Source organism: Triturus cristatus, chromosome 1_1 (genome assembly GCF_964204655.1).
Source record: "Triturus cristatus chromosome 1_1, aTriCri1.1, whole genome shotgun sequence".
Classification (NCBI taxonomy): Eukaryota; Metazoa; Chordata; class Amphibia; order Caudata; family Salamandridae; genus Triturus; species Triturus cristatus.
The window spans coordinates 1,580,499-1,604,862 of NC_140579.1; the positions used below are offsets into that span (position 1 = coordinate 1,580,499).

Here is a 24,364-nt window from a genome sequence, read left to right on the forward strand (position 1 = left end):
ATAATATCAGAATGTGCTGTCCCATGATTCCCATTCAGAATATCACGGTCTCTGCTGTGTCATATGACCCCATTCAGAATATTAGATTGTGCTGTGTCAAGGGATTTCCATTCAGGATATCACCGCCTGTGTCGATAGAATAGCAGACATAGTACGAGGGCGTGGGGGCGGCTCCCGTCTGAATGTCTTCTAACTAGAGATAGTCAGAATTCTTCAATGAAATTTTGATATCTGAACGCAGTAAACTTCTAAATTAAGTGAAATATCTTCCGTGGAAACCGATTTCTTTACACTTCTTTCTCTATTTTGCAGGATGTCCGAAGCACCCTAAGCAGGTAAGGCTGATTTATTATCCTCCTCTCAGTGTGTAAGGAGCAGGTCCTGCTGCTGTAGTGTGTAAAGGCCATTGTTGAGTTCACACAAATCACCACCGTGCAAAAGAAATATGTCAAAGGATCTCATATTGTAGAAAATACAACACACCTATGGTCCTCAGAAACTTGGGTCCAATATTTTGAAAGGTCCTAACTGTACCCCACTGTTCTCCTAGCTCTCAGAATCCACAATATATTTATAAGTTCTTTCAAACCGTTCATTTTGTTTCAACAAATGTTCAGATCCTTCATACAACTTCACTGAGATCTCAGAAATCTCGGAGTCCCCTGAAAACATCCTTGAGTCCTGAGAATACTCACTTGCATCCTCTATAAACTCGTTTGAGTGATGAAATAATTGAAGTAGTCCTCCACCAGTATCTACCTTCAGGAAATCTTCTCCCCCTCAAGTTTTCTGTCCAGTTTAGGGGTTGTGCGCAGCTGGTCTTCGATGCAATCCTATTCTTCTTCTCACATATACCTCAAAAAGGCCCATGAAAAACAGTATCCAAGGATATTGACAAAAGAGAAAGGAGGGGTTAGGGTGGAAAGATGAAGTGCCGCACAGGACTCTGTGGTTGTGACACTCCTCCTCTGAGTTCTGATGAATGGTCAAGACACAGACTCCTAGATCGGTAAGTAATCACACTGCAGACCGAGTACGGTGACACGTACCAGACCATACGATTAACTCTAGATCAGCACCCTCCCTGATTAAATGTATAAATGACCCAGTTATAGGCCTTAGCTGCTTAGCCTCACAGTAGACGGTCTTGAGCCCATGGGTGACAGGGATACAACCCTTTGCTGTACAGAAAGGATAATGAAAGGAGAATATGTGAACAACTGTCGCGATCACTGAGTAGGAACAGGGGTGTGGGGCTTCCATGTCCACTACCCCTCCATCCACATCTTTTTGTGTGAGCGAGGCAGTGTCTGTGGGGTCTAGGGCGCCAACAGGGAACGAATGGTACACAGCTGACTACAGGTTCCAGAAGCCCTGGGGACGCCAAACAGGAAACTGGATCAGACGTTGCCGTCGGATCCGTTACTACAAAGCCCCTCCCCTTCCAAGGGTTGGGGCTTGACAAACTTGCCAGTATTTTCCTGTGCTTCCTGCAAGCGGACGTTATTCCCCGCTGGAGTTTCCCGTGGTACCGATTTCTGTTTTGTGGGCTGGATGTGGTGACTATCCAGACTTCCTCCCTCCTCGCTTGTTCGAGGGTTGGGGAGGAGACGTTCACTGTTTCCCACCATTCTCCGCAAACGCTGCTCCGTCAGTTCCCTGATGCGCTCTGTCTGCAGCCCTGGACTCGAGCTACTTAAACGACGCTGGAATCTGTAGGAGTGCAGCTCGCAATAAAGAGAACACTTCCAGTTAACTTTGAGGTCACTTTATTTAACACACTACCGAGCGCCGGGACGCGTCCGTCCGTGCCCTCGCTCTGCTCCGGCTCACTGGCGCGAACTCGCGCCTCTACCCAGAATGCCCCGCGGCGCTCAGGAAAGACTAGAGCGCAACGCTACATATCTCCCCCTTTTAACCTTACCAAACACAACTTTATAAGGGAACAACATTACACAGTCTTACTTGCTCTGCGTGTCACAGTCTTCAAACCTTCTAGGCATCTTGATCACTCTGCCTGACCTCGTGCGGTATTGTCCTTACTCTGGAGCCTCTCTTGTCCCTCCCGCAGGGGACTCTCTTCTGGCTCCCACCTCTCCTGTCCAGCCTTCGTCCTTGCCTTGGGCAGTTGTTTGAGTCAGTCTGTTAATTTCCCCTTCAGTGTTCCCCTTCGGAACCTTCTGACTCTCTCTCATCCTTCTAGGCGAGACTGGCCCTTGTACCCCGACCTCGGGGCCTTCCCTTCCTTCCATCTCACCTCCGTCGTCCCCGCCAGGCGTTCCTCCATCCTCAGGATCTTCCCATTTCATGATTCTGTTGCATTTCGCCATTCTGTCCTGCGACCACACCTTACCGTCGCTCAGCAGGGCCGACCTGGTGTATGACTCTACCACTTGATCAAGTCCACGCTGGTTGAGATGATTCAGAGAGGTTTTATTGAAGATAGTTACAAGATCACAGGGAGCCCATAAGTAGATGAGATAGAGATCAGAGTAAGACCCCACCAGGAGCAGCCAGCAGGCAGCTCAGCCCAGTCAACTGTGACTCATTTGACTGACAACATTCCAAACCATGTCATTACTGTAGGATTCTACAGGCAGAGCATGCATAACCATGAAGTCAGAATATAACATACCCCCTTTTCTCCCAAGTAAACGAAAGAACAAGCATGACAGAAACAGGAAGAAGAAACCAGAAAGAGGAAAAACAGAAGAAATAAATGGAAAGAAAAGGAAAGGGGAGAGAGAGCGAGAATAGAACATATCAAAGTAAAGAGAAGAATGAAGCGAAGAAAATAGGCACAACCCATCCTCCCTTTTACAAAGAAAAGGAAGAACAAAGGAACAAGTTACAATAACAAAAAAACAACTTCGTCAATGTCAAGACAGTATATGGATCATGACCAAAGAATCTTTGAACAGCATGTGAAAAACGTTAACAACAATATACCAATATAATGCATAAATGTGCTAAAGGGACTAAGACCCAAAAGGTGAAAACCGACTGTAATGTGAAAATAACTAATGAACAATGGACTCCAAAAGTGAGAACTTCAGGTCCTTGAACTCACAATGTAAAACCAAGAAAATCATTGTACAACTGAAACACAATACAGAGCTAGAGTAGAGAAGCAAGAAGCATGCAAAAAAAACTCTTGATGGAGAACCTTTACATAGAAAGTGCAAACAGGATAGTGAAATGGACACTTGACAGTGTTTACCAACTTGGTGTATACCTAAAGTCCATGGACAAAAGTGATGAAGACAGACCGGTGATCCCACGCCGGTGAGCGACTACTCACCCGAGCTTTAGAAAACACAAGGCACCCTAGCATAAGGGACAAGACATTAACATGCCTAACGTACCCCAGTATCTATATGGCGCATATAAACATTTGAGCAGAAACAGTGGAAAACATAGTTCACTATAAAAAAAAATATTACAAAAATGCATGAGGACTTTGCGAAGATGATATAAACACTATACCACCCCACACAATACACTTCTTAATATAAATGTTAAGATAATACTGAATAGACAGAATACTCGGTTGCTGTCTTTCAATCACCTATTTACTAAATAAGACATGTACGTGTGACTTTTCCTAACTTATTAACCAATACAAACTGTCAATCAGCTTAAAAAACATCACCTTAAGTAAAACAAGAACATGCATTGTAGTGAATGTATACATCATGTAATGTAATGTCCAAGTTAGGACGCACCTCGACTGGAGGTCATATGTTACGTACAGGATGAAAGGCAAAAACCTAACTAACACACCTCCGGAGAGGTCAAGCGATTGTGCATAATGTACTATGAGACAAAATATTAATCAAACCATGAACCTTGTGTGAAAGTCTGTTAAGCTGCACATGCACCGATGACGAAACACCCAGGATAGAAACCTAGACGTTGTGCACAAACACCACGGAGGCAAGAGAAGCTCTGTATGGCGGAGTGCGAGATAATGTGCGTGGTAGCCTCGCTGAAAATCAAATACTTAAAACGTAATAGAAAATGTATTTCCCTTGTAACAATTGAACGCACAATACTCGGTTGAATACACAATATCCATCAGGCTTCTAAGTCTAGACGAGTACTTCACTCGACAAGGAACACAAAATCAAGCAGACAATCAAAAACAAATGCCAAGAATGCTTGAAATAAGGAAATAACCTCTGCATATGATGAAAACTAGTTGACTTGTACACATATGAGCAAACATACTTCTTCGCCAGACAGTGTGTCAGATTGATTGATTCATGCACAAATAAACAGATGGGACTGACGCCCATAACGTACACTCTGCGTGGAGCAAATTGGACTGTAAACTGTACACCCAAAACATATCTCTAGTGACAGTAAAACACATGAGTTGCAAAGGGACATTGACCTATGCATAGTCGCCTTGAATGTAAAAAAATAGGAAATAAAATCAGAACAAAACCTAGCGTTAATACCCCTATGGTATGGGTGAGAACCCATATATTTAATTACACGCATGCATAGCTCCCTGGAGAGAGGTAGAACAATGTTGTGCACCAAAAGGGGTCAAACATACCCTATGTAGGATAAATGTATTAAGCCCAAATGCTCTGTGAAGGAAATAAAAAAACGGGTGATGAACGGGTGCACACTGTGCACTAAACTAATGAGATAAAACCCAATAAACACACCACATTAAAATATTTGTGCACGGTTGTGAAGAGACTAAACTCTAATACCCAACAACGGGTAAAGACAATAAATGTTGTGCACTGTTGAGAAGAACGACACACCTCATCTAAAGGTCAAATGTCGTACACTGCAGTGATGGGACTGTGACCCATACTACTCACCTCTAGTGGAGGTCATTTGTTGTGCACTAAATGGAATGTGCCCCATTTGAAACACCTCCTGTAGAGGCAAACATGTTGTGCGCTAGATAATGTTACAATTTGAAAATACTTCAGGCTTGCGTAAGTCAAGAGATAACATTGCCGCCAACGTACCTGTGACTTCGTGAGAGAAAATGGTCCCACTGAGCATGTACAAGTAAAACATTTGAATGTCAACAAATTGCACCATAAACGAAATATAATGTAACAGTCACAGGAGTGCCTGTCACGGGGATAGAAACAAACATACCCAAGCAATGAGGTGTTGACGCAGAATATAACCGCACATAGACACACCCTGAAGGGAGGAACATCAGTAAGTGTACGGGTAGGAACCCGCAAATTGATTAATGCGAAAGGACAGTAACCTCTGCATAGACGCACCTTGTAGACAGCTACATTAGAAAGTGTACAGGTAGGAACCCGCACTGCTGCAAAAAGACTGTAACCTTTACAACTGTAAAGAGAACATGCATAAATACATTACTGGAGTGCCCAACATGAAGAACGATACCAACGTTCGTATGACATGTCAGAGAAACACACACACAACTTGAAGAAAAAAAACAGTCTTTCAAAACCAGAAACATAACTGATGCCATGCGTGGTCAAAGTCATCTTGTAAATAATATGAAACGTCTCCAAACTAATTTAGCCACTAGATGGCAGCGAAATTCTGGCAAAGAAAACAGAAGAACATAGCTGCGCAAAAACAAAGTTCAGTCCACAATTTCGAACGTTAGCACGTTCCACATGAATAAACAAGGATAAAATGAGTCACTGATAATGTTGAAGTGCTGTTTCAATCAGGATCTAAAACGTGGTTGGCAGAGCAAAGCAGATACATTTTGTGTAATCATCCAGCAACCCAAATATGATAACACGTAGGAGTCACCAAGTGTTAAAGCAGAAACAGTACCTGTAGCGAAGGAACTGCAAAAGCTGTAACGATAAAACTTTATAAACACGGACAACGTGGTTGGCTCCAAACATGGTTGAGATCTTCGCCGATGTACTCTGGTGTTGGGACAAACCCAAAATGGCAGCACGCTGTGTCACGCACTGCAGGGTGGCTTACGGCACTGGCGTGCTTTAAAAATTGCCAAGCAGCAGAAGTAATGAAGAGGAATCGTCATAGAGGCAGTTCCTTGGAAACTGGGAGACCAGCTGAAGTAAGACCACGCGACCAAGGCTCGAGGTGAGAAGTGCCTCACGGCGTGTTTAAATGTTGCAAAGACAACGGCAATAACTGAAATGAGTGCTAAAGCGCTTTGAAAATGCCTATATTTAATTTTTAAACGAAAACACGAGCAGGCAGGCATAAAAAATAAAAAATCTGACCTGTAATTAGATGGCACTACCCACTATCGCCGACTGTGTTATTAGAGGCAACGCACAGATCACCAAAGTGCTCGCACCAATTGGAGAAAATACAGGCAGCCACGGTAGATTGCGCTTGCTCCCATACGCTGTCAGTGACCAAAAATCCCAGCTTAAAAAAAAAGAACTCTCCAGATACATGTGGAAACGAGTCAAAGCTTCAGCGTGAAACAAAGACAGCTTGCCTTAGTGCGATATAACCAGATTTCTGTTGAATGGCAGCAGCTGTACGTTGTAAGCCAAATTAGACCACATAAACAAACATAGTACAGTGCATATCTCTAACGATAGAGTTGACTTAACAATGTAGGATGCCCACTTTCCTCTGGCACTGCCCAAAACAAATCTAACAGCTTCTTGTCCGAGCGTAGGTTGAGTCACACCACACTAAGTATGCGAAACGCACTCTTCAGGTGGTGTACAGGTTCACAGTCCCAAAGTAGAAGGACTCAGTAGCAGTAGCAGGGAAAAAACACCTTTTCAAAGTAGTACGTTGAATAAATAAGATCACTTGAAGCTGCAGCAATTCTAGAAAGCGCAGGATTGCAGAGAAGTACAGGATACTTGAATGACTATGGGAAGCGCAGGATTGTACAGAAGTGCAGGATACTTGAATGGAACAGACATCCAGATAGAAGACAAACCATGGTTGGCACACACATGAAAAAAAAACACACTTCTTCACCAGACAGTGTAGACGTTGATGTGTGGCACTGAAAAGGATAAAACAGGCTTCCCCTCACTGAAGGCACAGCACAGAATACAGGTGGTGGCAAGCTTGAAGACTTGAAGAGTGTCAGGTTTCCCCTCACTGAAGGCACAGAATAAGACGCAGACGTTGGCAGGCAGACATTGATAGGCTTACCCTGGCTGAAGGCACAGCACAAAGCGTAGGCTTTAGTAAGTAGGCTTACCCTCACTGAAGGCACAGCACAGAACAACTGGCAGACTGCTGTGGGCGACCGATGGGAGGTCACTGGTGGGGTCAAGGATGCCAGTTGAAAGTAGATGCTTAGCTTGAGAAGCTGTAGAGTCTGTACTTGAATTATCTTGAGGTTTGAAGAGATGATAGATGAGGGTTCTTTTTAAGATCGTCGCCAAAAATTGTAGTGATCAAGTCCACGCTGGTTGAGATGATTCAGAGAGGTTTTATTGAAGATAGTTACAAGATCACAGGGAGCCCATAAGTAGATGAGATAGAGATCAGAGTAAGACCCCACCAGGAGCAGCCAGCAGGCAGCTCAGCCCAGTCAACTGTGACTCATTTGACTGACAACATTCCAAACCATGTCATTACTGTAGGATTCTACAGGCAGAGCATGCATTACCATGAAGTCAGAATATAACAATGACTCTACCACTTGAAGGGGGGGGCTGAATTTGCTCTCTCCTTTCTTCTTTAGGGTAGCATGTTTCACTCTTACCCATTCCCCTTTCTCTAGATTTACCTCCTTGGTGTTGTGTCGTTTGTTGTAATATTCTGTATACACGGCTTGTGCCTTGTCCAAGTTGCGCCTCACCACTGCGGGCGACCATTTACTTTGCACCAGTAGATGTTTCCATGCCACATTGTCCTTTGTGAACGGTTCTCTCCCTCGTAGGATCTTGAATGGGTTGTACCCCGTGCTGGTCGGGGTGATGCGGTACGCCCACAGCATGCGTTGAGTTCCTTCTCCCAGTTTAACCCCGCGCTTATTGCGGCTTGTATGGATCCCATTATCACCCGGTTGAATCTTTCTACTTGTCCGTTCCCCGCTGGGTGATAAATTGGGGTGTGTTTCACTTCAATCCCGTTCCTTGCCATAAAGGCGTTCCATTTCTCCGACACAAATTGTGGGCCATTGTCACACGTCAGCACTTTAGGTATTCCTTCCCTTATGAACGTGGCTGTGAGAAACGCTAACACAGTCTCCGTGTCGGCTGTGTCCTCTGCCTCCACTTCCGGCCATTTGGAGTATCTGTCCACCACCGCTATTACGTACTTGGGTGTACCTTCCGCGTTCAGGACTGGGCCTAATATGTCCACCGACAGCATTTCCCATGGGTTGGACGGGCTTGGAAATTTCCCTAGTGGTGGTCGTAGCACTAATTGTGACTTGTCCGCCCTGTTGCACTGCTCGCACATCCTGATGTTCCGTTCCACTTGCCCATCCAGTGCTGGCCACCAATATGCCTGCTTCACTCTTGATACCCAGATGACCCTCGTGCAGGAGAGTGAGTAGTCGCTCCACTAAGGTCGACGGCTGGATCACCTTGTCTCCTCTCAACAGGAACATTGGGTTGTCTCCCACAGACAGTTCTTCTCGTACTTCCCAGTACTTCCTTAGCTCGCTGTCTAGGTGCCTTTTCTCCGGCCATCCTCGCGTTATGTAGGTTTTCACCGTGCTCAATGTCTCATTTGCTGTGTATGTCTGCTCCCACTCCTGGGCGCTGACCGCTCCTTCGTGATCTTGCGTGACTGCCACCATGTACTCCTCCCATTCCGAGGCTTTACTGGTGTCTGCGGGTTCCATAGCCGCTGCTCTGCTCAGGAAGTCCGCTACTCTGTTCTTGGATCCCGGGATGTACTCTACGTCGTATACGTAGTCTAAAAGCCTTAAGCTCATCCTCGCGATCTGAGGAGTCACATGCGCGTGTCCACTTGATGTCAAAACCTTTACCAACGGTTTGTGGTCAGTACGGAGTAGGAATTTCGAGCCCCATATGAACTGCCGGAACCGTTCCATCGCCCAGACTGTCGCCAGCATTTCTTTTTCAAGAACACTGAATTTTCCTTCGCTTGCCGCCAAGGCTCGCGAGGCGAAGCGGACTGTGGTGACCTCTCCACCTCCGGCTCTTTGCATGAAGACCTCCCCTAGGCCTTTGTCACTTGCGTCCGTGGTTAAGATGGTTAAGGCCTCCTGATCAAACCCTTCCAGAGGGATCGCTGTGCAGATGTCGTGCTTGATGCTTTCGAATTCGGTTTGTTCCTCTCGTGTCCACCTGAACACTGTCTTCTCCTTCAGGAGTTGCCTCAAGTGGTGCGTTTTTGTGGCGAAGTGCGGGACGAACTTGCTGTAAAACTCCGCCATCCCGAGGAAGGATCGGACATCTTCTTTCCTTGACGGCGTGGGCGCGTCTTTGATGGCCGCCATGTTGGCTCTCTTTGGTTCGATTCCTCTCCCGCTGATTTCGTGGCCCAGGTAGGTCACCGAGTCCACTCCGAATCAGCACTTCTGCCATTCCTTCGTGAGCCCGTTCTGGCCCAGTATCGTCAACATCGTGTGCAGCTTCTTGTCGTGGTCTTCCTTTGACTTCCCCATGATGAGGATGTCGTCCTGAAAGTATTGCACACCTTCCACCTTCTGGAATAACCTGTGCATTAGCTTTTGGAACACTGCTGCTGCTGACGCCAGGCCGAACGGCATCCTGAGGAACTTGTAGCACCCTAAGGGGGTGATGAAGGACGTTAGGTGGTTGCAGGAAGCGTGTAGCGCGATTTGGTGGTACGCCGAGGTGAGGTCTACGGTTGAGAACCACGTTACTCCCTTCGTTTTCGCCAACATTTCGTTGATCCGGGGCAAGGGGAACTGATCGACCAGGATGTTCTTGTTGAGCTCCCTCAAATCCACGCAGAGGCGTACCTTCCCACTCGGTTTCTGCGCTACCACCAACGGAGCGAGCCATTCCGCGCTCTCGATAGCCTCTATGACTCCGTCTGTCTCCAGCCGCTGCAACTCTTCCTGGACAGCCTCCCTGCTTCTGAACGGGATATTGCAGGCCTTGTGGCTGACTGGCTTTGCTCCCGCTTTGAGGCGAATTTTGTGGGTGAATTTCGTCATTCTCCCGATGATTCCTTTAAACACTTCTGGGTATGCTGTCTTCCACCTACACCCACTATGTGCTTGGCTGGCGTCAATCGACATCACCTGCGTGGATGCTCCCGGGTTGAGTTGTATGCCCAAATTCCCTTGGTCCATCCATCCTAACACCGACGGCCCCTTCTCCGCTACGTACAGCTTTCCTTCCGCTCTGCGCCCCTTGAATTCGAACATCAACCTTCGGTACCCTACCATGGGTATGGGTTCGCCTGTGAACGTGACTGGGTGGATGTCGGTCGGCAAAAGGTCGTCCCCTACTTTGGGCGTGAAGTCCGTCTCCCACACCGTCTGTTGGATGATCGTGTATGGGGAGCCTGAGTCTGCCACGATGTCCACCTCTACCCCGCCGATCTCCATTTGTAGCGCCGGCTTCTTGGAGCGCGTGCAGTTCACCCCTAACACCTGGTCGTCGATGCACAGGACTTCTTCGTCTTCCTCTTCCTCGTCCTGGTGTTCTCCGTCCTCTCCCGGGTCTTGCGCCACATACTTCACTTCCTTCCTGTTGGTTTTGCGCCGGCACACCTTTTCGTAGTGCCCCATTATGCCGCAGTATGCGCACCTGGCTCGAAACGCGGGGCAGGCTCTGTCGTTGCTTTGGTGCGCCTGGCTGCCGCACCTGTAGCATGAGGTCTTGCTGTCCCCCGGAGGTCTAGGGTTCCTCGTGGGTCTGTGCGGGTATCTTCTCTGGAACCTTGCGTTGGCCGTCGTGCTCTGTTGCGTTTTCGGGTTTGTTCCTGTCTGTCACCCTGCAGACCGGTGTTTTGTTGCCGCTCTCCCGCTTGGCTGCCTCCGAGCAGCGTTTGGATAGTTCCGCTTTCTTGACCAGTGCCACCACCTCCTTCAGCAGTGCATCCCCGTTGACCCATAGCTTCTCTTGTATGGCTGTGTGGGTGGTGTGCATGGTGATCTGGTCCCTGATTAGTTGATCATGTAGTGCGCCGAATTTGCAGGTCAACGCCAGCTTCTGTAGTGCTGATACGTACTCATCAACCGATTCCTCCTTGCGCTGTTTCCGCTGGAAGAAATTGCACCGATCTATGGCTGTGCACACCACCGGCCGGTAGTGGGCATCTAGGTCGTCCAGCGCGTGTTGGAACACTTCTGCGTCGCCCACTGGTCTGGTTGGTTTCACTAAGCTGTCGTAGACTCTGATACCCTCCGGGCCGAGGTTGTGTAACAGTATTTTCTTCTTCCTTGCGCTCGAGAACTCCCCTTCACCTTCTTCTTCTAAGGCATCTAGGTAGTTCAGGAAATATCGCTTCCAGTCCTCCCATGGCATCGCTGGGTCTCCCCTTTTGGGCAGGAAAGGCACCAGGTTGGTGAGGGACGTTGCTTGGGCACACATCCTGTCTTTTCTGCGCTGCGCTGGGCTTCGCCCGTCACCTGTGTCCGGTGGGCTCCCTGGGGCTCGCCTTCCCCCCTCTCCGTCTGAGTGTGTGGGTGAGGGACTGCCTTGCCGTCCCCTCGCCGCCCCTGGGGTCGCCAGTTCGGTCGTTACCTCGGTTGGTGGGCTGCGCGTCGCCATCCTTGGTGCGGTCTGCCACGTGGCCCCACTTGTCGCGCTTTCCCGCTTACTCGCGTTCTTCAGGGAGCTGTGGTGAGTCTTCCCGCTTCTGCCCGGTCAGGCTTGGTCACTGCTGGGTCGGTCTCCCCTCGCCTGTGCCCCTTTCCGTGCGGTCGCTGGGCTGTGCTCACCCCGGGCTGGCTGGTCTCGCCTGGTGGCTCTTCCGTGGTCCTTTGCTCTGCCCGTGCATTTGGCGCCTTTCTTGTTGCTCCTGCTACCTTGGACTTTCTGCCCTGGGCCCCTGCAGCGTGGACGCACCTCTGCCACGCTCGGTAGTGTCCTGGTCCGGCTGCTTGTGCTCCTCGCTACTTCTATCCCATCCTCGTCGCGATTTGTAGGAGTGCAGCTCGCAATAAAGAGAACACTTCCAGTTAACTTTTGAGGTCACTTTATTTAACACACTACCGAGCGCCGGGACGCGTCCGTCCGCTCGCTCTGCTCCGGCTCACTGGCGCGAACTCGCGCCTCTACCCAGCATGCCCCGCGGCGCTCAGGAAAGACTAGAGCGCAACGCCACAGAATCCCCCAGATATTTAGGTAAACTGTATGGGAGAGAAGCGCCGGAGCGCTCCTCCCGTACCCGTGACTTTGTTGTTTTATTTTACTGGATTACACTAGCGTTGATTGGAATGCACTCCCGCTGTGAAGCTAACAGCGGCTATATGCTAAATTCTCTTTGGTGGTTTGCGCTGTATTCCCAAAGCGCTACGGTGTCTCTACTCAAATCGTGGACGCGCTGTGATGGTAACAGCGGGTAGTCTCACGACACGAGTCTGCATAAAGTGCGGTTTCCCTCTACACACAGAAGAGTGTGTGTTCACTTGCAAGGATCGAGGTCCTTGGTCCAATACCAAGAAGTCACTGCTGTGCTGTTGTGTGAGTGGTTATGTTTTGTGCAACCTAGTACATAGGGTATGAATGATCCTCCTCAAGTCTTCACATAGGTCTAAGAAGCTCGAATCTTGACAGCAGTGTTTAATATTTTATCCACTTCCCTTTTCCCAGGAGTGCTTCCTTGCATTGTAGTGTTTGTGCACTCTCTGTGGGGTTGCGACCAGGGGAGGAGGGGGCTCCTCTACACGCCTTTGTCCCCGCTGGCAGACTTTCAAGGTTAGTGGCTTTCTCTGGTTTTGTGCTACTAACATCACGACAGATTGGCAAGCTCACCCCTGTTGCCTAGCCCAGACGATGGATACCAACGTGGTTTTGGCCTCGCTCTTGGAGAACCTTTCGGCTCTTCAACAGGAGGTTCAGACCTCTTGCCTAGAAAAACAAGAACGAAGAAAGGAGATGGGTACCTTGCGCAGGGAGATAGCTGGTCTATCCTGAAAAAGTATATCTGATAGCACAGGGACGGGTTCTTACATTAGGGACTGAACACTTCCCCCTCCAATATCAACCACGCCAGCAACCTCCGGGGGTGATTCACAGGGTACAGGTTTCTTCTCCGCGCCAGCAGCATCCCCTCACGCCACTGTATCCACACCCACAGTCCATGTCATACAGAACCCCGGTATACCCTTGGCACCTCCTGAACGCTTTTATGGGGATACCAAAAAGTTTGAAACCTTCCTTAATCAATGCAGGCTACACTTCCTTTGTAAGCCTGCAGTGTTTCAAGACGACGCTGCAAAAACGTCCTTCATGATGTCATATATGGGGGGGAACGCCGCTAACTGGACCATTCCTTTGATGGAGCGAAATGATCCTATGCTGCACAACTTCCTGGACTTTTGTTTGGAAATGAGGAAGTTGTTTGACCGGAAATCTCACATGCTGACTCTGGATCGTGAACTAATCACTCTTAAGCAAGGATCACAGGACTTGTTGACTTACATCACCACTTTTAACCGCCTCCTGGTGGAAACCGACTGGCCTCAGGAGAAACGCACCACTCTATTCTATCGGGGATTGCGCGGAGAACTGAAGGACGTCCTGTCTCAGGTGGTACAACTGCCACAGACTTGTGCAGAATTGATTGATCTCACCGTCCAACTGGACCACCGACTACAGGAAAGAAAAGGGGATAGAAGCAGGGGGGATACCTGTTTTCTTTTCCCCAGACACAAACCGGCAACCGAGGAACGTGCCAAACCATCCGAAGGACCCAAACCCATGCAAATAGGAGAGATCCGAGGCCCGCTCACCACGGAAGAAAGAGAAACCAGCATTGGCATAGCCAATAGGTCGCGCCTTTGGGGCCTTAAAAGTGTTTAGTCAGAGCTATTGACTTTGCCAATATCCTTAAGCTGTGCTGTAGAGAAGTGTGGCTGCTGTGCAGCATGCTGAAAAGTTTTAATAAAGTGTCAGAAGCATTTTTGTTACCTTATATATGACCAAGAAGGCAATATGTACAACTGAACGACCATATTAAAAAAAAGTATTTACAATAAAAACATTTCCTCCGTTTTCTTTTGTTTTTGTAATGCCAGCAACTTGTTTCTGCCTATTCCAGTTGTTGTTTGTTAAAGCTTTTTTTGAAGGGGCATAAACAATCGGAGGGTGAAGGTTGGGAACTAGTACCTGTATTATAACACTAGCAGCGGCCAGAAGCTAGGGGAGAATCAACAGATGCCAGATTCCGAGAGCAGGCTGAGGTGGTGCTGAGTGATGCTGTGGTGGGGATGAGTGATGCTGTGGTGGCGCTGAGTGATGCTGCGTTGGCGCTGAGTGATGCTGCGTTGGTGCTGAGTGATGCTGCGTTGGCGCTGAGTGATGCTGCGTTGGCGCTGAGTGATGCTGCGTTGGCGCTGAGTGATGCTGCGTTGGCGCTGAGTGATGCTGCGTTGGCGCTGAGTGATGCTGCGTTGGCGCTGAGTGATGCTGCGTTGGCGCTGAGTGATGCTGCGGTGGGGCTGAGTGATGCTGCGGTGGGGCTGAGTGATGCTGCGGTGGGGCTGAGTGATGCTGCGGTGGGGCTGAGTGATGCTGCGGTGGGGCTGAGTGATGCTGCGGTGGCGCTGAGTGATGCTGCGGTGGCGCTGAGTGATGCTGCGGTGGCGCTGAGTGATGCTGCGGTGGCGCTGAGTGATGCTGCGGTGGCGCTGAGGAAAAACAGAAAAGTACTGGTGCTGGGGCCCAGTGAACCGGCCTCCTTCTGAGAAGTGTTGGTACTGGCCCAGTAAATACAGCACCGACGAGAAGTACTGACACTGCCATACTCGCAACTGCAGGTGCTATGGGCTGCTAGATGCAGGCCTGCCAAGAAGTGCGCTTCACTGCACTGTCCTATTAAAAGTAACGTGGATTAGACGAGAAGGGCTGGTGCTGTGCTTTTATAGTATAAGCAGTCCAAATGAGGAGCGCAGCCACTGTGCGACTGCAAACACACAGCACTAACTGGCAGTGCAGTGCGTGTACTATTCCACAGAACATATATATGGCAGCACTAGTGAGAAGTGCAGGTATTCTTCCACCTGAAATGTAGACGCACAAATGAGAAATGCACTTTTCCAATGAAAATATAGAATTACTAATGAGAAGTGTAGATATTCTACTCCAACATATCAGCACCAACCAGAAGTGCAGGTACTTCAAGAGAAAGCAGCAGCACTATTGAGAAGTGCAGGTTCTGTTTCGTGGCAATCATAGCATGACTAATGAGAGGTGCAGGTACGGTTCCAGTGAAAACAGGGGCACTATTGAGAAGTGCAGGCACAGTTCTGTGGAAACACTGTACCTGCTTGGAACACTTCTTACACACTGGAAAACACGAACTGGCTAATCCAATTTGTCTGGCATTTTGAGTCCTACCTAAAATATTTTTAAAATAGAGCTGCAGTAGGCAATAGTTACTTTCAGTATAAAATGCAAAGATTCAGTAGCCAAAAAAAAAAAATAATGCAAAGATTCAAACTGTGCTTTTGAGATCTAAATGAGTCCCTAATTAATAGCAAAGCAAGCACTCCAGAGCAGGTGGAAGGATACACTAAATAGCAGGCGGCAGAGAAGAATTCACACCTGGGCAGAGACAAAGCCTGTGCTGTGTATATGTTAAAGAACTAGTAACCAAAGGTATGGTGACAGCTGTGTTCTCAAGCTACACCTAAAAAATGAGCACCTAAGAATAGGATGACTTTGGCATTGTGCTATGCAGAAAACATCTGGACTTTCACATTTTACTGGAATTATTTCTCTGGCTCCCATGTCACATTTATCAAGTGTATTTTTAAAGCAAACGCAAAAAAAGCTTGAGGAAAAACCTAGGGACTGGCAGTGTGTGGACAAGGGAACACACTTCTTATGAGCACAGGGAGCTGTTTTAGCCTTAAGTGCCGGACAATACCCAGATACTTCAATTTGAGGAAAGATCACAAGAACAGGACTAATAATCTTCAAGGGGCCTGAAAGTATGACGAGAACTTGTTAAAACAAAACGCATTCTTGTTGTACGTGGTGGAGGTGGTGAAAAAGTGTATTGCACCTGCTGGATTCTGAAACGGGGTTAGTGCTTTTTTTACAGTGACTGATGTTAATTTTTATCCTACACGATAAAATCCTAGAACAGGTGCTAAAAAAAAAATGCTGTCATTACTACAGAAAATTGCATGTTCCGCTGGTGGTTTTCACCTTCAGTGGTAATGCCGTATCTGCAGGGTGTAATACAGAATACCCGTACGGCTGACAGCCCCCTCTTCCAAGTGGTAATCTTGGCCGAGTGGTACTGTACCACAGGGGTCTTTCTTTCAGAATAAGAGTCATATGATGCAAACATGTGTGCTCTGTTTCCGCAATTTGAACATCACGTTATTAGGACATCTGCCTTGTGCTTTAGTCCACAAAACTATAAAATCAAGACAGATAAATAAATATTGTAATTTAATGTCCATGCGCAGTTTGATTACTCCTCATCTCCCAACATGCTTCCCACGTCATAGGTGAAAGGCGAATAGATTGCCCTACGTGTACTGATTTCTTCTTGCTTGATTTAAAAAGCTGTTCTGCAAATAAAAATACAGATCCAATTAAGTTTGGAGACCGCATCTTTTAATACCTGCGATTTTGAAGCGATATGTGATGGCGACAGAGTCAAACAATTAACTCAAAATGGTAATTGCAATCAACTGTAACTCCGTTTCCATGGCGAGTGGAGAATCCCCGCGGAGCACATTTGAACTCATTGATATCTAACAAATGTCACTTTTAATTTGAAGTATGTCTGTTTACTTGTTCCAGCTCAAATTGCTCGTTTCCGTCTAAACAAGTATATTTAGCAAGTTTCCGCTCCCGGAAGCAATCCGCTCCTAGCCGAACTTTGGTCTCTAAATGAAAATAAGTACAGGGAAAAGTCCGGCTATATGGAGGAGGAACAGAGGCCAGTCCACATGACATGGGACTGAGCACCCGTAAGGCATGAACAGAGTTTACCTGGTTACTGTCAGTGAAACGTGGCTCACCCTGGTAGCTTGGGTCCAGCCGCAAGGCTTTCCTCAGAGAAAGTGAGACTGTTGAGTGTACTCCCTAGTAAACTCCAACAGAGTTAAGATATCAAGCAATTAAGTTGGGCTGCAATTAAAACAACAAATCACGTCACACACTAGGGTGAAATGGATAACAAGCGGCCGTGCGGACGGAAAAGTGATCGCGATCAGAAAGTGAAAGTAATCACGGTAAAGCGCCGCGCCCGCGCACATGCACTGTAGCTCTAGGCTGGCCTGGTAGCACTTTTTGGAGAGCTCTCAATAAGTCTCGCCAGACCAGCGCATGCTGCTGGGTCAGGCGAGACCTAAAAAGACGTCAGCAAAAGCTAAGTCTTTATTGCGGGAAGAGTGGACACTTTTTATCAGCGAGTGTTGAGCACGAGCAAAACTTTCAGAAAGGTCGACTACCCAAAAGACACAAGCAGCAACAACCCAACAAGGGGCAGACAACTGAAGAGCCCAAGTCAGGACGGGATCTCTGCCTTGGGTTCTGGACCAGAAACGATCTCCTCAGTTTTGGCAAACACCATTCAACCATCCGTGGCTCACCTGAACGTTTGCATCACTCTATGGATTACCGAAAAAAAAACCTTCGCATGTCTGTCTTGTTGGACCGGGGACTTCATCGACCAACAGTACACCCAGAATATCGGGGTTCCGTGTGAAACAAAAAAGTCCCCTGAAATCGTGAAGGCAGTGGATGGGAAGACGCTGACATCTGGACCGGTCAGATACCATACCATTCCTCTTACGATGCAGTTCGGTGAGGACCACTTTGAAATCGTATAGTTTGACCTCATAGCCGCTCCACATTTTCGACTCATCTTGGGTATGCCCTGGTTGACTCTGCATGACCCTGTAATTCGGTGGGTAGACCGCACTGTTTCCTTAAATTCCGAGTTTTGCAGGGAGCAATGTACCAAACCATCCATACGCCTGGAAAGAAGCTCCGGTACGCAGGCTGGGTTGTTCGCAACAAGACGTGAAGAACTCTGGTATTGCTGTTCCACCACGCTACCGGAAGTCTACAAGGAATACAAGCCAGTCTTCGACAAACAGGAAGCAATCCAACTGCCACCACACTGGACATACGACTGTCGTATCGACCTCATGCCTGGAGCTGACATTTTTTGTAGTAGGGTTTATGCCCTTACCGAACCCGAGACACTATACCTCAAGAACTATCTGGAGGAGAACCTAGCATCCATCTTCATCAGGCATTCATCGTCACCAGCCTCTTCCCCTCTCTTCTTTATTCCAAAGAAGGATTGCGACAATCTGAGGACTTGTATCGATTATAGAGCGATCAACAGAGTTACCATCAAAAACTGATACCCTCTGCGGCTAATACTGGTACTTTTGGACCAGCTGAAAGGCGCTCGAATCTTTACGAAATTGGACATACGCGGTGCCTACCATCTTGTACATGTCAAAACAGGCGACGAGTGGAAAACGGCCTTCAGAACCAAATTCGGGATATATACAAGTACCAAGTGATGCCCTTCGGGTTGTGCAATGCCCCTGCTGCATTTCAATATTTTATGGATGAGGTACTTCGGGGATTTTTGGAAGCATTTTGTATTGTGTATATTGATGATATTCTCATCTATTTGTCCACCCCCAAGAACATTTTACCCATGTGAAGGCGGTGCTAGACAGACTTCAACAGCACTCATTATACACCAAGTTGGAGAAATGCCTCTTTCATGTCGAAGAAGTCACCTTCCTGGGATATGTCATCAACGCTCAAGGCTTTCAAATGGATATGGGCAAGGTAGAAGCAATCACGCAATGGAAGGCCCCGCACCATGTCAAATCGGTACAGAGCTTCCTTGGCTTCGCTAATTACTACAGGCGCTTCATCAAGGACTTTTCTAAGATAATATACCCTATAGCACGTCTACTGCGAAAAAATACCCCTTTGTCTGAGGCCAAGAAGTGGACCAATCCTTCAAGAAGTTGAAAGAACGATTTACTCAGGCTCCCATCTTACGTCATCCTGACTCACACTTACCTTTCGTGGTAGAAACGGATGCTTCACAGTATGCCATAGGAGGGGTGTTATCGCAACAGCACCCGGACACAGGACAACTACATCCTCTTGAGTACTACTCAAAGAAACTCACCCCCAGCGAGATTAACTATTCCATCACTGACAAGGAGTTGTTGGCTATCAAAAGAGCCTGTGATGAGTGGAGACACTATCTCCTGGGAGCGCATCACACCATGGAAATATATACAGACCACCGGAATCTCTTGTTCCTAAACAGACGTTTCCTGGTAGCCGCCCCAAAACTATGGAACACACTGCCTCAATCCATCAGATCTAGCCCAAATCTCCTGTCATTCAGAAAGATACTGAAACATGGTTGTTTAACCTCTAAGAGCGAGAAGCCAAGCATAGGAGAGTTCATATAGTACAGCGCCGAGACGCCTGCGGGTATTTGTTCGCGCTTTATGAAATGCTAAAAATAAATAAATAAATACTGCCAGAGCCCTGACTCTACGTCAATTGCTGTGGTCTCTTTTTTTGTGACTGTGATTTTATCGAGTACTGACCAGGACCCCAGAATGGTAAGGCTGATGCTCTATCCCGACCAAAAGAACCCTCAGAAATCATGCAGGAATACCCTCCAGAGCCGCCCTCCATCCTCCCTGAAACTGCCTTCCAATACAAGACCCTCGCGCTGATAATGTCTCAGGACTTCCTTGAAGACTTAAAGGTGTCCTTAGCTAACAAAGTTGTCCAGACATGGATACAAGAGGACCCCGAACACAGGACAATGAACGAGAACCTGTGGTACCACTATCGCGCTTTGTACATAGAAAGGCTCTTCCTGAAGTAGTGAGCTCTCTCGCGATAGGCTCGGCTAATTTCACTGTTCTTGGTGATCTTAACCTCCACTTTGACCTCTGCCACACCCCTGCTATTAGTAGTACTCTTGCAGATCTAGAGGCACTGCGGTTAAGTCAGATGGTCATCCTCCCTACGCATATAGGTGGTCACATCCTGGACCCCATTTTTACGAATCTGTCTGCGGCCAATGTTCTGCCTCCCTCCCCGGTAGCTTGGTCGGACCATTTTTTGGTGGAATTGAACCTTGTGATCAGAAACCCTCCTTTCACAAACCTAGACAGGTCCGTATTTAAACGTCCTTGGAAGAAACTTGTACTCGAGGACTTCCATCGGTTACTCAGCGAACACCCACTTGACTCTTTTTATGATGTCGAGTCTGGATATGATCTCTTTTGTGACTTGGTCTCCCGTGCACCTGATTTTTTGATTCCTGCTACATGGAGTAAATGTCGCCCTTTTGAACTCAGCCCATGGTATGATGACGCTTTATTGCTTTTAAAAAAAATCATGTAAACAAGCGGAAAGAGACTGGCGAAAAACCTACGATGCTGAGAAAAAAATATTGTATCTTGTAAAAATTAAATTATACCATAGAGCCATATGCAGAGCTCGTGCGGCTTATTACTCCCAGGAGTTTAAACATAGCCCTAATCCTGCAAAGCTGATTTTTAAAGTTCTTAAAGATCTGACGGCTAAAAGAGCTTCAGCAGCTGAGATATGCTCTGCATCCCACTGTGAGGAACTTGCCAACTTTTTTCTGGAAAAGGTGCATACCATCTATCGCTCCTTTCCTAATATCACCCCTCAGTGTGTAGGACAGAGACCTTTTCCTACCCCTAATACGGCTCTTTCCACACTTCCGGGAATCTCAGAGGGTGAGTTCAATAGGTTGGCAGCTAAAGTTAAATCCGGGTCCCCTGCAGACCCGCGCAGTTCGGAGATTCGGCTGCCCTATGTTTCCCCCCTGTGCGCCAACTCATTAACCTTTCTTTGTGTTCAGGGACTGTACCTACTAAGTGGAAACAAGCCTATGTCACCCCTATTCTGAAGAAACCCGCCTTGGATCCCCTTAAATTGGAGAACTATCGTCCAATCTCTCTTCTCCCTTGGGCTGCCAAGGTTGCGGAGGCTCATGTTAATGGTATCCTGACACAACATCTTCAGACCGCTAACATCTTGGATCCCTCCCAGAACGGTTTCCGAGCAGGTCACGGCACGGAGACTGCTCTCCTTGCGATGACGGAACATCTACGCACCGTGCTTGATTCCGGTCAAACTGCGGCACTGGTGTTACTTGACCTCAGTGCCGCGTTTGACACGGTCTCACATGTGATACTTCTGCAGCGTCTGGGTGAGGCAGGTATCTCTGGCCCGGCACTTGACTGGTTTCGGTATTTTTTAGCTGGGCGTTCATTTCGGGTTGCCACACCTCCTTTTGAATCCAAACCCTATTTCATCGAGCAGAGAGTTCCTCAGGGGTCGGCACTCAGCCCCACGCTGTTTAACCTGTATGTGCAACCGCTGGCTGCGGTCGCCAAGCGGTGGGGCCTGACTATGTTTTCCTATGCTGACGACACGCAGTTGGCGGTTGCACTCAATGGGGACTCCGACTCTGAGGCCCCTAGGTTCAGGGAGGGTTTAACAGCAGTGGCAGGCTGGATGACGGCCAACTGTCTACAACTTAATGCTAAAAAGACGGAAGTCCTCATCATTGGGAAACAGTGCAATCTCTGGTGTGATCAGTGGTGGCCCCCAGAGCTGGGCACAGCCCCTATTCCGGTCCCCGAGGTTAAAAACCTGGGAGTCTGGTTAGATTCTGCCCTTAGTTTTTGCGGACACACAAAAAAAGTGGCTGTTGCTTGCTTTGGGGTCTTGCGGGGACTTAGGCCAACCCTGAAATTTTTTGACCCCCCCCCCCACTAGGCAGCTGATAATTCAGGCTACCATACTCTCACGACTAGATTACCCGAGTTCGCTCTTGGTGGGGGCCAATCAGGCGGAAGTTGTCCGGATGCAGCGAGTTCAGAATGCGGCGGCCAGAGCCTTGGTGGGTCTACCTAGGTTCTGCTCTGCGAAGGAAACTATCCAGAAACTTCACTGGCTGCCCATGGCTCAAAGGATTGAGTTTAAGACTTTATGTCTCTCCTTCAAGATCCTTAAACTATCCACCCCCCGATCCTGGAGCATCTTCTTACCCCTTATGTTCCCTCTCGCTGTCTGAGGTCATTGGGCCAAAATCTTGCAGCAGTTCCACGGTTCAAACGCTGCAGAGCGGGAGGGCGCTCCTTCCGCTTCTTGGCGGCTAGGCTTTGGAACTCATTACCTGCTCATATTCGTGCCCTTGATGACCTGCTTATGTTCAGGAGGGCCATTAAAACATATCTTTTTTCCCCCGGGCTGTAATTTTACTGCATAGGTCATCATTCCCCTACCTTGCCTCTCTCTTTCTCTGTCTGCTTCTCTGTTATGTATGTTTCATTCTGCCTGTCAGAGCGCCGGGACGCCCCTTTGCTGGGGCAGCTGTGCGCTATACAAGAACGGATAACATAACATACCACACACCGTTCTACAACTGCAAGTATTGGCTTGGACTCCACGCTAGGAGGACACCTGGGGCCAAGAATTGCCAGAATTTAGTGATTCTTTTGGTGGCCAACATTATGAAAAGATAACAAAGAGTACCTGAGGAATTGTGTCATCTGTGCACAAGGGAAAACCAGCCATTCAAAACCCATGGGATTATTGCGGCAGATACCCATTCCTCCACTTACTTGGCACACCGTGTCTATGGACTTCATTGTTGAGATGCCCCCCTGTGAAGGATACACCGCCATTCTGGTGGTAGTCAACCACCTGACTAAGATGGGACATTTTATCCCGTTAAAACGGCTACCTACCTCCTCTGAACTATTGTTGTTTTCCTCCTGCATGTGGTCAGGGCTCACGGACTTCGCAGAGTGCTTATTACAGACAGTGGAACACAGTTCACCTCTCGCTTCTGGAGGGCGTTATGCAGTACAATGAGAGTGGAGGCCGGTTTATCCACGAGTTACCATCCTCAGACGGACGGCAAAACTGAACGGCTAAATCAAACATTGGAACAATGCCTACGTTGTTTTACCCTCCAAAACACCGCGGACTGGTACCCACTGATCTGGATGTCCGAGTTCGCCTACAATAATGCGGAACATTCAGCGTTGGGGTGTTCGCCCTTCTTTTGTCTCTATGGACTCCATCTGAACATGCTCCCTTTCGAATGGCCAGTGGTCTCCAGACATCCCACCATACAGGAACACCACACCCATCTTAGAGCAGTACTTATTGATCCCAAACGGCAGTTAGCTATAGCACTGTTCGCAGACAGAAAAAGGGCCCCAGATCCCACATACCAGGTGGGAGATAAGGTGTGGTTGGCCACTAAGAACCTGCATCTAAAAGGGGTGGACAAACGGACTCCCAGATACATAGGGTCTTATAGTGTCGAGGAAGTAATCAACCCTGTTGCCGTGAGGCCTTCTTGCCCCAGTCATGGCACGTACACCTCGTATTTCATGTGTCCCTACTCTGACCATGTCCCGCGAGTATGAGATTACCAACTAGACCCATGCCCTTGGGAGTAGATGGACAAGAAGAGTAAGAAGTAGGGGAAATGTTGGACTCTCGGCTGGTACGGGGTCGAGTGCAGTATCTGGTGGATTGGAACGGGTATGGGGTTGAGGATAGAACCTGGGAACCTGCAAACAACCTACACTGCCCTCAATTGTTAGAACGTTTTCCATGCCAAGTATCCCGGGAAACCTGGACAACTGTTAAGACGGCGGTCCTCGAGAGGGGGTTCTGCCACGATCACTGAGCAGGAACAGGGGTGTGGGGCTTCCATGTCAACTCTCCCTCCATCCACCTTTTTGTGTGAGTCCGCAGGGTCTGTGAGGTTTAGGGGCGCCACCAGGGGGTGAATGGCACACGGCTGACTACAGGTTCCAGATGCCCTGGGGAAGCCAAACAGCAAACTGGATCCGACATTGCCGTTGGATCGGTTACTACAAAACCCCTCCCCTTCCAAGAGTCCGGGCTTGACAAACTCGCCAGCATTTTCCTGTGCTTTCGGCAAGCAGACGTTATTCCCCGCTGGAGTTTCCCGTGGTGCCGATTTCTGTTCTGTCTGCTGGATGCGGTGACTATCCAGACTTCCTCCCTTCTCGCTTGTTCAAGGGTTGGGGAGGAGACGTTCACTGTTTCCCATCATTATCCGCATATGCTGCTCCGCCAGTTCCCTGACTCTCTCTATCTGCAGCCCTGGACTCAAGCTACTTAAACGACGCCGGAATCCCCCAGGTTTTTAGGTGGACTGTATGGGAGAGAAGCACCGGAGCGCTCCTCCCGTACCTGTGACTTTCTTTATT

General features: G+C 48.2%; 1 pseudogene across 1 annotated transcript in view; it reads left to right on the forward strand.

Annotated features, from left to right (window-relative positions):
• LOC146869043 (E3 ubiquitin-protein ligase TRIM39-like) overlaps positions 1-24,364 on the forward strand; it is a 187,508-nt pseudogene that overhangs the window by 109,332 nt on the left and 53,812 nt on the right. The window contains exon 4 of the transcript XR_014977258.1: positions 313-335. The product of XR_014977258.1 is annotated as an E3 ubiquitin-protein ligase TRIM39-like (transcript). The remainder of the gene's footprint in view (positions 1-312; positions 336-24,364) is intronic.